Below are 15883 nucleotides of genomic sequence, written 5' to 3'. Positions count from 1 at the left end.
CGCTACAGATTTCAGCTCTGCAGGGCCAGCTACAGAATGCATCATTAGTTCAGGTTTAAGTGTCACCATGGAGGATAGCTTGCCATGTCCAGCTGCAGAAGGCAGTAGCAATCCAGATTCAAGTGTTAGGAAGATGTTTAGCTCCTCAGGGCCAGACACAGAAGGCACTGTTGATCCAGCTTCCAGTATCAATGTCGAATTCACCACCACAACACCAGATGCTGAAGGTAATAGCAATCCAGCTTTGAATATCTCAATACATGGTCTACATAAGTGTTCCATGATGGAAAGTAAATCAGGATTGGAAAGCAGAACAGCTAAAAGGTAGGTATCTCTCAATTCATTACCCCCCTTATATTTTTCACGTTTGACATCATAGTTTCAAGTTTCAAACATACAAACTATTTTAATTTCCACCAATGATATTCTTAGTCTGCATGCAATTGATGATCTCTTTTGAATGCACTATTTTCTCCTCTCTAATGAGTTGCCTTCTATTTATATTAATCCTAGGTTGGGTTTGCCAAAATCTCCTGCCAATACCTTGCAACAGAAGGCTACTGCTCAAGGTGGTCCTAAGAAAAGGTTATACACACACTGATAAAAAAAAGGTGCTCGATTAACACCATCCTGTTGTGTCTGTTCATGTTTTGAGCTGCTTTTCTCTGTTCAGGGATTTGGATTTGCATCGAATGATTTTTAAGGAACATGGTCTACCAGAGGGATCTAAATTAGCATACCGTGTGAAGGGAAAGGTTTCTGAATATTTATAATATTTTCAAGATGTTATCTTTCTTAGGAGATACACCATCTCCCTATGGCTGAATTTTCTTTTGTGCCTTCTACAGGATGTGCTTATAGGTTACAAATCTGGAAATGGTATAATGTGTAGTTGCTGTGACACTAACGTATCTCCCTTGACCTCATGTGAATTTTGATCAGTATGCTTTTGGAGAAACCACTATCTTAATTTTTTTTCTCTTATAATCAGGTTAGCCCTTCGCAATTTGAAGCTCATGCTGGATTGGCAGTGCGGCGCCAGCCGTGAGTAAAATTTTTAGATGTCTTTTCCTTCTAGAGTTGATTAGATACATCAAGTTTGAAACTTTTCAATTAAATGGAAATATTCTATACTTGCAGGTATCATCACATATATACTTCTGATGGCTTGTCACTTCATGAAGTATCAATATCTCTGATAAATGATCAAAACTCAACTGCAAAATGCTGTGAGTGCACAATTTGTGGAGATGGAGGAGTACTAATTTCTTGTCACACATGCTCTATGGCCTTTCATGCAGGTATTTTTTTTTTTCCTCTGAAAAAACTTAAAGAACTATTAGAACTTGCACTTAATATGTACGATATGTTACTGGTTGAAATATATGCCATACTTACGAAATTGCTGCCCATGATTAATTTTTTACTTTAAGTTTATTTGATAACCTACAATCATATATGCACAGAAATGCATACAATCATGCAGAGAATGTTAGACTTCTTCCTTTTTTTGGAAGGTAAGAATGTGCTGGATTATGTTGCAAGGGAGATTAGTATAGAATAAAAATGGAGAATGGTGGATAAAATGAAAGGTTGCTCCAAAGCAGCTGTGTGAATTATGCATGGTCGCAAGACTCATGGAAGAAATTTATTGGACAACAGTAAGGCCAGAAATGCTGCAATGATCAGCATGTCAAAAATAGTCCGCATATGAGCATTGTAGAAATGAGAATTTCTGAGATGGATAGCAGGAAGTGACTAAGCACCATTTTGAAAACCTGGTATTTGAGAGCAACCGACGTCAAAGTATAGTAAAAAACCTTGTTGATGAGATGAGTTTTGTCGATATTTTTGTGTGCCAAGTGAGATGCATAAGTCGTCAATAAGGCAATGATAGTTTTAGATGGCCTCTGGCTGTTTTTACTTATGGAATTTGAATTTATTTGGGTGCAGTTCGTGAATACTTTCAGGAAATGGTTGTTGAGAAGGAGTCTTTAATGAATCATTGACCGCAAATACCGTCATGGTGTTAAAACTAAGGTTTTGAGCAGATAATAACTTCATTGCATTTAAAAGATAAGAATTCAAAACATTGCCAAGACATTGGCAACATAAAGAATCATAAATATATAACCAAGAAGATGGCTGGTTATTTTCTTGGTTAGGTAATCTGGCAAAGACTGCTACCAAAAAACTTAATGAATGTGATATACTCTCTCTAAACTGCCTACAGACCAATCATGCATTTCGGGAGAACCCCTGTCCATGCATCAAGTGGTCACAAACAAAGTTTAAATAGTATGATACATTACCCAATTGTGACAACTTGATGCATAGAAAAGGGGTCCCTAGAATACATGATTTTAGTTTATTGGCAGTTTATAGGTTATATGACATTTAATGGCTCAGATCTTTGTTTCTGAACTGCTGTCTTCTAATTTCAGCTAGCCACATTTGGCTTCAGATCAGGTCAGCTGGAGCCTAGTCCACCTCATACAAAGTAATGTTACATTGTTCAACCATGTTAGCCAAGTCACATGAAGTGGATGAAATATGAATAACAGATTAAGGCATTAGACACCAGTAAACTAAAGGATTATGATAATATTTGCAACCGTGGTTTGTCTATTTTTCAACTTCATCAAGATGACAAACTAGATTTGTATCAGTCAACTTTGTTTTATCTTGTTATCACACTTTTCAGACCTGTTTGATTCTTTTCTTGCAACTACTTATATACTTCGTGATCTTGAATATCATTGAGGATCTTTGCACATTCCTACATTGCTAACCTTCCATTGTTCTTCTTGTTGTGATTCTTTTAGCATTCTTGGTATGCTCATGATCTCCTATTTGATGAATGTTTTAGTTATATATTTGACACATTACTCCTTTCACGGAGCCTCTTAACACTCTTCGCTCTTCATACTTTCTCTAGTCACTGGGCATTAAGCCTTCTACTCTATTGGCATCTATCTTTCTTTCCTTAAGTTATTTGTTTCTTCAAGGTTCACAACTTCCATTTTCATGCATATTAGCCTCTCCTAGGTTGGTGATCTCCTGAGTAACCAAGTTAGTTCCGGAAATGACTACAAGATTCTTAACTCCTTCCATGTAATTGGTGGCTCAACTCCCATTAGCATTCTGTGGCTGCAGATTCTTGCCAATGTTTGTCATTTTCCATTATTACTTCATTATTGTCAGTTGACTTTATCAGCCAGGTTTTCTTCTTTTTTTTTTTTTGGTGAGTTGACTTTATTGATTTATCCACCTCAACACCAGCATGCCCCAGGAGAATGGTTCTCTTGATTGCTGATGCCATTATTCAATATCTTCACTTGATCATCTATGCTGTTGCTTGTGGCTTCATCTAGAAGGTGGACCGCATCGTATTTTATTGATATGACAAAAAGCTCTTTTAGCTTCATTAGTACCAGCTCAGAATTACTTTAAGCCGTGTTGTGACCAGTATCTGTGTGGTTTTGCACATTAGCTTGACTAACACTTCATCATGCTTTTGATTCCTCATTTATAATCTTTGGTCTTCAATCATCTTCTTTATGTATTCTTTTGGTGTATGCATCTTGGTTTCTCTTTGGCTAGTTCTGGTTGCTCCAAGTCCATATCCTTATGCTGTGTTGCTTTGCTTCTTTATGAACCAGCAGTTTGTAGCTATGGTTTCCATTTATTTCTGACGGTAAAGTCATATGATCTATAGTGTAGTCTACTTTTCGTACTGTAAATTATAGCACATGGATTCCTTACATGCAGCCATGCATGCAGTATTTACGCATTTCATGTGGTCTTGCCAATAAGGTAAGTCCACTCCAACAGTTGTTATTTTGTTCACGATTTTTGTTGCCAAATGTTTATACAACAAAATGTAGTTCCTCCCGTAGGTACTGGTCATGCTCAACTTTGCTCTGGGCAGGGCAGATGGTAATCTGCTGGTATAGCCCGGCATTTCCTAAAATGCCAATACACCCTGCTCAAAGAAGCAGATATGAACAATATGAGTATATCACGTACCAGATTCTGTATCAGTTGTGTTGATAAATGCTGTTTACTTAGATAGTATTATATAATAAACTATTATATGATGGGCACTTGATATTTGCATGGAATGTGAAAATCCTTGCTCATCATGGCATAATTTGCATGCTATTACATAGCAAGTGTTAAATATGGTCCAATTCTTCAACGCTCTAACATATGATAGACACCTCTTTGTATTATTGCATGTCTCTGTTACTCATCTTCCTATGAAATATTGCAGTTTGCTTGAAGTTACAATGTGAACCTGATGGCGAATGGGATTGCCCCTATTGCACAGATAATGTCAAGTCTAAATTAGCTCCCAGTAAAGGATGCTCAAGTGCTGTGAGACCAGTTGACCTTCGCTTGAGACGTATATTAAAGCATCGAGCAGATGACCTTGAATATTGTGTTCTTTGCAAGTAGGCTTTTAGACATGTCTAGTCCATCAACTTGGCAGAGTTTTCTATTATTAATTTAAGTGTTTCTTGTAATTCATTCATGTCAAATTGCCATACATGTTTGTATGTTAATAGATTTCCTTTTTGTTGCATATAATATACAGGAATGGCTCTTTCACCAATCCGGAATTCGATGCAAACTCATGTGTTTTCTGTGGTCAAGTATGTCATATATTTTGCTGTTGTTTTCTTTTCTTTTTGGTTTTGCCTTTTTTTTTTTTTTTCTGATTTTACTTATCGAGATCATTGCAGTTCTTTGAAATGGACATAATTCTCTTTCCTTTTAGTGTGACAGGCTGTATCATTTTAGTTGTTTAGAGGATCCTGGATCCTGTGAAGTAAAGGTCACAAGCAGACCCCACTTGGTTTTTTTGGTGAATTCTATTCAAACATAAAAATCACAAACAATGGTTGATATATTACATGTTCATATTGTTGGCACATCCTTTGGTACAGGAAGTCTGGGATTGCAAGTGGTTTTGTTGCAGAGATTGTGGGACAGTTCATGCTGCTTTACAAGACTTGGTTAATAATGGACCAAACATTATTCCTGAGTCATTAATGAGTATATTGAAAAGGAACCCTGAGGAGAGAAACCTACCCAACGATGCTGAAGCTGATGTTCAGTGGCGACTAATAAGAGGAACAGATTATGAAGAGATAAATTCGGAGGATAAAGTTTTACTTTGGAAGGCAAAACTATTTCTTGAAGTAAGTGATAGCTTGCAAGCAGATCTTCATCACCTTTTTAGGTGTTGAAAACTTAAATCCATCTGTCAGCTAGAAACTTTATTTTTGGCAAGTGAAATTTTTATCACCATTTTATTCGCAATATTTCCATGCCATCCATTACTTTATGTTCATTTTGTTTTTGTTTCTGCTTAATGTCGTGACACAGAATTTTTAGGGAGTTTTAGAGAGGATCACCAATGCTAACCATAGGAATCTTAGTTTCAACTTTGGCTTTGTTTTTGATCCTCTCACACTCGCACAAACACATTTTCATGCATGCACATGTACCCAGAGGTGCATGTTTGAATGCATGCATGCGTGCTCTTAGGCATGCATCCGCACATGGGCAGACTCCTGAGCATACAGGGCACATGTGCATACAAGCAACCAGCACATGCGCATGCATGCAAACATGTGTGCACATGCACGAGTGTTTCCACATCACACCCAAGTACACTTGCACACCTGCACGCATGCAACCAAAGTCATGCTCAGATGCACTTGCATGGAAATGTATAAGCAACTGACATGGGATTTGACCTTAGCAAATCAAACGAGTCTAACAAAATTACCCACAGTTGTGGCAACTTTCAATGATGGAAGGATTCAAACATAGAGAAAGTGCATCTGACAGAGAAAATGTTGAGCAGCTTGTTAAGTAGAGATTAAATGATTAGTTAATGAAGCAACGAAAAAATCCTTTGTCTTTTCCTTATCTTTGGCATTCTTGTAGACATTCTCATGTATTATTATGTTAACGAAAACTGTAATACATTACCTTGTTCACTGCCTTCTATAAACTCATCATTTTAAACAAAACCAGGAAACGAATGCCTCCAGTAAGAGTAGGAGATGTTTTACTGGTGTCAATCATGGATAACATTTTGAGCTTTTGGCCCAATCAAACAGACTCACATGGCAGCCTGCTTCTAGGGGTTTGAACTGTTGGTTGGGTTGATGCTATGACATATGCTAGTATCTCAAATGTGTTGGTCTTTACAAATCAACCTTAAGATGTGCTGGTTAGAACCTCTAAATTATCATGTGAATTCCATGGAGCAAGTATTCTGGTGAATCACCATACCGTTTGGGTATACAATTTATATGTAAATTTTCAGAATTTGTACAACAATGAGCAAGTTGCCATACTTGTGGTGCAGTATTTATGGACAATATAAATCAGGAAAGTAAAAAACCATGTGAAGAATTTTAGTAGGGGAATCAGTTGTTATATGAAATTATGAACACATGAAAGCCATCATACCTCTCATATATTTGCATTAGAAGGATCTGTATACACCAATTTATTCTTTTGAATATCATAGTTAGTGGGGAAGGATAAGAAAAAAGATCATCAACTTGTTTAGACTTGCATATTTATTCTAGCTCTGCGATTCTAGCTGTCCGGACCCAAGGTCCAGGTATAGGATTGGAGTTTATTAGGTTGGAAACTGACTGTCATATATGTGCTAATCCTGTAATCTAGATTCCACTCCAATAAATTGCATGTATAAAGCAAATTGTAAACTATTGCTTGTTGTTAATCCTGTAATCTGAATTCCGCTCCACCTCATAAAGTGTACATGTATATAGTTTTTGCTTCTGCTCTGTGGTGTAACTTGGACTATCTCTTGTTGACTGAAGAATCCATGTTGGATATATCTGTTAAGGTCTGATATATGTTATTGACCCATTCCCTAACTGTGTAAACTTTTGGCTTCTAGTAGTTGAGAAAACCACGTAGTTGGATGTGTGTGAAAAATTAGTTACTTAGAGCAATTTCCTTAGTTGTACATCTTAAAAATTAGTGGAAGTCTGATTCTTTTTGCAGTGATTCTACCCATGATAATCATGTTAAATATGGGTTTTTAAGGCTTTTTGAGTGGTTAAGAATGAAGGTTTAAAAAAACTTTCGAAAGTATCGTGTATCTTGTATCCTTTAGTTAATTTTTGACACTAGTATTTTCTGTGGTTGAAAAAGCACTTCCTTAAGGCTTCTGGAAGTTTGTCGCTGGCATTATATATTTTTTGTGTGGATCCTCTGCTGTGCACCGCATCGTGTGGTGCACAGTGCGCCCCATCCACCGCGCGATGGATGGCCATGCACTACCACGCGCAATGGATGTGCATCTGCATGCAGCCGTCCATCGTATGCGATGGATGGTACCTCGCACCATGCGGTACACAGTAGAGAATTTGAGCTCATATATTTTGGTCTTGTTATAACTGCATTCATGATTTTGTCATGATCACAACTCAGTATACACAGTTCCTGATATCTTGATTTGGCCATGGTCACAACTCAGTATACACAGTTCCTGATTTCTGTTAGCATATGTTATTACAAATCCAATGCATGACCATGGTATCTAGAAGTGTACCTTTGTTGTTATAAGTTCTTCTGGCTTGAAATGCAACCTGAACTCACTGAAATGATGCCAGTAAGAGATCTTGTTTAGTGACTCATCAGATAACGTCGCTAGAAAATCTTTACAACAAACTATATTTACAATTGGCACTGGGACTATCTTGTTAATTGCGGTACTTGAAATGACTATATAGGAAAAGTTGTCAGTTTATTTAGTCAGAATACAAGTGTACAACAGTTCATGAAGAAATTTTCACAAAACTTGTGCCTCTCACATATACATCATTAGAGTTTGTACTAGTAAATAGTCTGACATCACAAGTAGATCTTTATAGGACCGTAAGATCTTGCAAGGTCATCCGTCTGTTCTAGTTGATTATTGTATTAATATACTGGAATTAATTGTAGGTCACCTTTAAGATAATCCTATACCTGAAGGATGTTTTGTAACTTGAGCACTGATACTATGGGTTTTTACAATATTGTGGGATTACAAAGAATACTAATTGAAAAGAAAATCATATCAAGACTACATCTGGCATAAATTCGAAAAATTCAAACAATATACATACAGAAACAATTTTTATTTCTATCCAATACAAGAACTATAGACAATACAGCAGCATGCTAGCAGTTGCTTGAGGTTGAGCTATGCTTTTGAACTTGATCTGTTTTCTGTTCTCAGGATTCATTTCAGCCCATAGAATGTTGTGGTCGTAATTTAATAGGTGCTATGGTTCATGGGTAAGATCTTGCCTCTTATTCTTTTTCTTTTCCTTTCTACTGTTGTAGATAGTGCATATTTAACTATTTTCTGCTGTGCATTCCCTTTATCCTGGAAGGTATGATTAAAAAATTGCTTAAGAATTGTGAACGTTTTGCAGTTTAGAGGTGCCTGGGCTAGATTGCCGTGGAATGTATTGTGTGGTGATAACTGAAAAGTAATGCCCCTTGGCCATCAAGCACTTCTCTTGTCATGTTTAATGTTTTTAGTTTTATTTGTATTCATCATAACCATTGGCTTTTGGCTTTACCGATGCTTGTGGCATTTTCATGGTGCCAATGCCTAGTCTGAGACCAGAGCTTGGGAGGCCATCAAGTGGCAATATTTTTCCCCCCAGCTCTGTCATGAAACTAGGCCAAAACCCAAGTAGAATGGAATAATGCTTGTTGGCGATGATTATAAAGTATGATGCTGATTTTAAATATTGCCTGTGTGGTTTACAGAGCAGATCCTGCATCAGGAGATTTTAGCAAATATAATCTTCGGCCATTAGATCTTGCATCAGCTGGAGTTCTTAGGATATTTGGTACGAAGGTTGCGGAACTTCCTTTGGCTGTTACTTACAAGGGATATCGAGGAAAGGTGAGACAAGCTTGCAACTCTCATTCTATAATATTCGGATCTCATTCTTTAAGTTTCAGATGTGGTTGAAGGTCTCAGAAATAAATACTCCATTAATATTCTGTTATTTTCTCATATTGCCTCTTATGTTGGGAACTTGGGAAGCTGACTATGCAGTGCAATAGCTTAAGAAATAAACACAAGGACAAGAAAATATGAGAAAAGGATAAATTGCATTATTTTATACAGGCTCAGAATATAAACACAAGTTTTACTTTAGAAAATAAACACAAGTTTTAGTTGCTTCAGAAAATGTACAACATTAGCTCATGTGAGATTTCAGCTTTATTTTATACAGGCTCCTTTGCAGGCAACCTAGGTTGTAGGTGTGCGGAACATACAGAATATTGATAAAATCCAGATTCGTATAGATCCCCCACGGAAAAACACAGCTATAATGACTCTAAGACTAACCCTATTACTAAAATAAAAGTTTTCAGCATCCTAGCCAAAACTGGACTCAGAAACATTGCAAATGGTCTCCAAACACTTCTAATCAAATTTGCTAGCCTGATCTTTCTGTAACTAAAATGATAGTCCCTTTGGGACTCCTAAAGGTGGTGAATAAACATAATAGCAAAGGTAAATGAGTACTGAAGTCCAAAAACTAAATGGACTTGGATGGAAATTGAGGACTCATTTTTCCTTATCTAGACAACGGAGCCTTCAGTTGGACTATGTGGCATTATTTGATATCCATTGTCATCATCTTTCTTGGCTTGGTCATGATGTCTGTCAATCTTCTAGAGCTCTAAAGTTTGGTGAAGTTGTGATCTGCTTCTAAATTCAATAGCTTCGATTTTATGCAAGGATATGCAGTATCCAATTTTGTGAAGGCAAAGAGGATCAAAGTTTTCCAAATCCACGATATGGGTGATTGTGTCATTGCTCACGGTTCGAGGTCAACTACAATCAACCTCTGAAAAGATGTTATAATGCTAGAAGTTTCCCTATGTAGTATTAATTAAATATTTCTTTCCCTCTTGCCACCACTATTGTCACCATACTCAAATTTCATGATGAAAAGAACTCCTTTTTTCTTGACCGTCCATGGCCTTATCTTTCTCTATTTATAGATAGTTAGAAAATAATTAGAAAGATAACTTGTTGAAGTATTTTTCCATTTTAGTAGATGGGTAAATCTTCGTTACAAAAACAATCTCTATTCATAGGGGACCCTTGATCCCAATCAGGTGGCTTGATTCTTCAAAAGAATCCTTCAGCTTATGACAAAATCATTATTTAGGTTACAAAACAACTACTCTCATGAAGGCCCCAGATGTAAACCTTATTCAGGAACAGAAATATAATGGCTCAATTTCATTCACTATATAAGTATAATAAGGCTTCAGGCACTACTCTCATGACCAAAATAAGACCCAAGGCATTGCCAAAGTAGTTCCTAAGCACTGTCCAGATAGCTGGTCCCTCCTCCTTTTCTAACTGATTCATCCCTTTCTTTTATGTCACTTGTAAAAGCCAGCCAACTAGTCAAAGCAACTACACTAGTCCTTTGTCTCAGAAATGTCACTAGACCTTTTTTCCCCCACTAAATATGGAGGTAGAATAAGTGACTATGGCAATATAAAAATAGGACTTGAATTGAAATTTGGTGGAGGCACGGTATCCTACATTGTTTCCTTTTTGCACTTATGTTTCTTCTCAACCTTTGTTTGGTGTTCAGTGGTATAGAATTGTCGCCACCAACAGCTGTGAATGATTTAAAAAGAATAACGGATGATAAATGCCGACATTGTCTCACAGGGTTACTTTCGGACTCTTCTTTTATTAATTGAGAGGTTACTGAGTCGCTTGAAGGTGGAATTCCTCGTAGTTTCTGTTGATGAAGACGTGCGGTCAATATGGATAAATAAGCTTGGATTTGCAGAAGTAACAAAGGAGCGGGTAAAGAAATCCTTGCCATCTTTGCAGTGAATAATATCCTTTTGGCTATTCTCTTATGATTCAACTTGGTTTACAGCCTGCAATGGGATTGTTCTTGACAACTAGAAATTTGACAGTTGCAGGCATATGTAGAGCACCCCATAGTGATGTTTGAGAATACAATCGTGTTGGGAAAGGCAATACCTCCTTCCTTGGCTGAAGAAAGTTGAAAGAGTGTGCATTAATTCCCGTTTCTTCCTTATCTCCAACTTCGGGTAATGTTTTCTGCTGCTTGTGTTTTATGCTGCTTGTGTTGGATGTATGAGCGAAGATTAACAAAGATTAGAAAGATGTCAGAACAGAATAATGCTACAGGAAGAAACCAAGGAAAACATTAACTATGGTCTGTTTTGGTATTTGTTGTTTGGCTAATTACAGGAAAAATAAGGGGAAAAAAATAACTATAGTGCCGATTATGAGCTAGCGATTTTGATCCACCTCGCAATCATGGTTGAAAACTAGCTCAATGAGACGTAAATTTTCATTTTTATGAAAAAAGCGCTGCAATATAGAAACAAAAGTTGGAATGCATATGCTCATTTCTGTAATCATTCGAAAGTTGCATTTCTTTATTTTGCACAAGTTCAAGAGTGTTATGTCCAAAAAAAAAAAAAATGTAAAAACACAAGACTGAGAATTCCACGTCCACTAAACTACACGATCTTGGTTGTATGTATTTGTACTGGGGCTTCATAAAAAAAAAAAAAAAAAAAATCAGTGCAAAGATTTTTCACTGTAATTAGCATAATTTATTACTGATAGCAAATCTATATAGCTTGATATGTTCAGATAACCAGTGGATAAAGATCCATCAGATGGGTAAGTGATAGATTTGCTATGGTTGAGTACTTCATTTGCTGTTTCACAGGAGGGAAAGGATGGAGGATAAGAGACAAAAGTCACAAAACAAGGTGTCCTTTTACCCCAAAAGAAAGGCAAAAAAAAGTATCAAAAGCTCTTAAAATTACGGACCAAAAGCTTAACGTATTGACCATGAAACGCTCACAAGAACTAAAACTTCACAAACGAAGATCACAATAGGGGCAACACACCACGTCCGATCTAGCTTTGCTTTACGTTTGGAAAATTTCAGAGGGCAGGTTTTTGTCTCTGCAAACCATTTTTTCCCTTCGTTTAGCCCCAACTTGAATAGAGACAGAGAAAAAAGTATTCGCCATGGCGGCGGTATGGATGACGTTGAGCGCCAAGAACTAATCCAGACACTGACAATACAATATATCATTGTTAGAACAAGGTCTCATTGCCTGGATAATTCATATTTGTCAAAGGTATAAAACCTGCAGTCTTGGTAATATAACTTTGATACATTTGTTTGATTGTGGAAGGGTGTCTTATTATAAAATGGTCCATATTTGATTGGACATCTATTTTTTTAAAAAATTTATATAAAATATTTATTATATTTTAATAAATATAAAAATATATTTTTTTATTTTAAATTTTATATAATTATTAATATAATATTTATATTAATATAAATATAATATATAATATTAGATCATAATAATTTATTATATTAATATATATTAATATATTAATATATTATAATATATTATAAAATATTATAATATCTATACAAATATAAATATTATATTATATTAATATTAATATAATATTATATTAAATTTATAAAAAATAATAATAAATAATATTTTGAAAAGAAAAAAATGATCATCACTTTTCATCCTATGAGAAATCTCAAAATTTATCTTTTCTATAAATTTATATTTCTCATAAATTACTGAAAGCATCTTCTCATGGGAAGAATTTTTTCTATCATCTTTTTTTTTCCACTCCACTTCCTATGAACCAAACAGAGTCCCAAATGTTTCAACACCAATTATTAGGAGAAAATTATAATTTTTATCCAAATCTTATTCGGTGAGGTTGATAGCTTGCCCGGGAAGTGAACTTCTGCGATGTTATCAATTGTTTAGTAACCTTTTCCAGGTCACCTGCCCCACCAGTCCAAAGCACATTTCCCGGTCAGCAATTATAGTCCCAACCTTTATGGATGCAGAAGCAGAGGCAATCCCCGTATCATCCAATTGTTTTGTTCGTCGTTGTACCAGTTTCTGAAGGCTCTGCTTCAGGTGGTCGTGGTGGTTGAGGTTCTCTCGGTTTAGCAGGATCAACAAAAAATAACCTATTCATCAAGAAATTTGGCGTTCATCCCATGTCGTGCCTTGTCAGTCTCTTGTATGGTCGCATACCTAACAGAACCAAACTCTTTGGACCTCCCTGATACTACAAGTTATAACCTTTGCTTCAAAAGTCAAGCATAGCCACATTGCTACTACTATCAGGTTTCTTTGTACGAGGTAAAAGAACGAGGAAGCAGATAAGCATGTTGTGGATTAGAAACTGATTACCTTCAAGAAGCTGTTCATAAGGAGAAAATATTTCTCCAAGTTTTTCATCTTGTTCACCTTGAAAGCCCAATATCGCATGGAAGAAGCCAATCAAACAAGGTGAATATTTTGTTGGATTGGTTGCATATGTTGCCGAAGTTTGTGTAAGACATTGGATAGGCATAAGAATTCTTATTCGCATATTCCGATTGACTTCATAGCCATCGTTACATTGTTTAGCTGTTGCTCAAAAAAAAAAAAGATTGAAATGTTTCGTGACTCTATGAGAGTGATTTTATGAAGCTCCATTAGTCAAATTATGCAAATGCATCTTTGAAGTGAAAGTTCGCATCTCTTATTTGACAATCACTATCAAGAAAAGAAACTTGGCTACATTACAGTTTCGATGAATTCTCGAATAGAGTACTTATTTCCTTTTCTCTGGAACTGTTCAAGGGACAATTATGTAACAGGATTGTCCCAATTGCATGCACTCAAAGGAGGTCATACATGTTTGAGTTTGTTGCAACCTGGGGGAGAAAAGATTGTGCACTTTGAACAACAAACGTTCATCTATCTTGGGAAAATATTGCAACTTGAGTGGAAAGCAAGCATCATTCTTACAAAATATTCTGCGTGTAATTATAGAAGCAACATGGTTCGCTGAAAGCCAATTGAATATATGAGAACATTTGCCATTTGCTCCTAATAATGTTGGTGCTTACTGCAACAACCAGTGGATTCCAACTATCTTTGAAGTGTGGAATGTTGCAGATACTTGAAATATATTCAACCATATGAGAGTTGTTTGGCAAAACACTTAGAGGCTGCTTCTAAGATTTACAAAAACATGGATTCTAAAGTAAATTATAGAAACAGGGTAACAAGCATAGTGGTATAAAGCAGGGTTTAAATACTATGAGGTAGAGCTATCCAGGTTTTTCAATGGAGCAGGGGATGTCCCATTTCCCAACTTGCCATGTCCTGACACTCGGACGGTGGGATATCCTGCCGTCCCGCCAACATTTAAAATCCTAGTGTGGAGCAAATAAGAGCACATATGATGTTGCTGCCTTATAAAAGGTATTAGGTCTGATTTATTGTCGTCGACTAGGAGTGCATAAAATGAGGAAGATCCTTGAAAGTAAATGTCGCGATTGCAAGCTGAGAGGAAAGCAAAAAACAAAGTGAAACAAAGAAACCAATGCCAAAAAAAAAAAGGTATGAAGAATGATGTTATGATGCAATATTGTGACATTGGTTCTCTGTTATGTATTTATTAACATAGATTGGATTATTATACATGAAGATCACGTTGTTGACAACGTTGTGTTAACAATTCTCATAATTCTATATAAGATCCAGTAAAAGATTTCGGCCTTTCGAATCCAAAACCCCCCTCAACTAGTGGGAAAAATAAAGGACACATTTCCGTTATTCTACCGCAAGAATTAAATGCAGTCAGATCCTTCCATGCTCATGAATTCAAGCCACTGACTTTTTTTTCCCTAAACAAATAGTCATCCATCTAGAAGGGGGGAAGGATTAGAATCATAACAAAGCAGCCAATAGTCATTTGATCAAGATTACAAAAAAAATATTTTTTTAATAATTCAAAAAATTATATAATTATGATCAAAAGCAGATAAATGAGTAGTTATATTTTGGTATCCATACTAATGCGGAGGATAATCATAACAAACCAGCCAATAGTCATTTGATCAAGATTACGAAAAAAATAATTTTTTAATAATTCAAAAAATTATATAATTATAATCAAAAGCAGATAAATGAGTAGTTATATTTTGGTATCCAGACTAATGCGGAGGATATTTCAACTGATCTAAAAAAAATCACCTCGGCATATCCAGCTTCATCATCTCAGACAAGGACAATCTGAAGGGACAATCATACCTGCCGGAGAATGTTGGTGGCAACTACGCTCACAGCCATTGCACAATTAAAACAGTTATAACAACAATGGTAGATGAGTAGCTGTCATGTCCCATTTAATTATGAACTAGCCATTGCTTTACAGTTATTACATATTCTGCTCATCTTTGGAATGGCTACCTCTCTCCCTTCCTTAGATAAGTTTCTCCGCAGACTCATTCTTCCTCTCAACTTTATCTCTCTCTCTTCTATTATTTTATAGAAATTTCATTTCGAATCCAATAATTAATTGAGGAGCAACCGCAGCCTTATCGGCCTCAATTTTTTCTTGATCTTACAGATCTCAGATCAAATTTAGAATTCAGCAGCAATAATTTGATATTAGAAGAAAGGTTTTGGTCCACTTGGAGATCCAGCAGCCCAAAATCACACAGAAGTAAAGGAACATTGTAAGCACCGTGCTCTGATACTTTCGGATCAAGTTCAATAGATGTACCACCATCTCAATGGTCGTACTTTAAAGAATGTGCTTGGTACAGAATCTGACTACGGTGGTTTAGGAGATACAACGCATACATTTGCTTTGATTTTCCTCCAAGATGAAGGGAATGCACCATAAGATCGGGCTGGTCATGGATTGGTGGTGGGGAGAGGGTTGCGTCCAGAGTTCATT

Source organism: Elaeis guineensis, chromosome 14, assembly GCF_000442705.2.
Source record: "Elaeis guineensis isolate ETL-2024a chromosome 14, EG11, whole genome shotgun sequence".
Taxonomy (NCBI): domain Eukaryota; kingdom Viridiplantae; phylum Streptophyta; class Magnoliopsida; order Arecales; family Arecaceae; genus Elaeis; species Elaeis guineensis.
The sequence above is the reverse complement of the archived record's forward strand: the minus strand, read 5'-3'. Positions refer to the sequence as shown.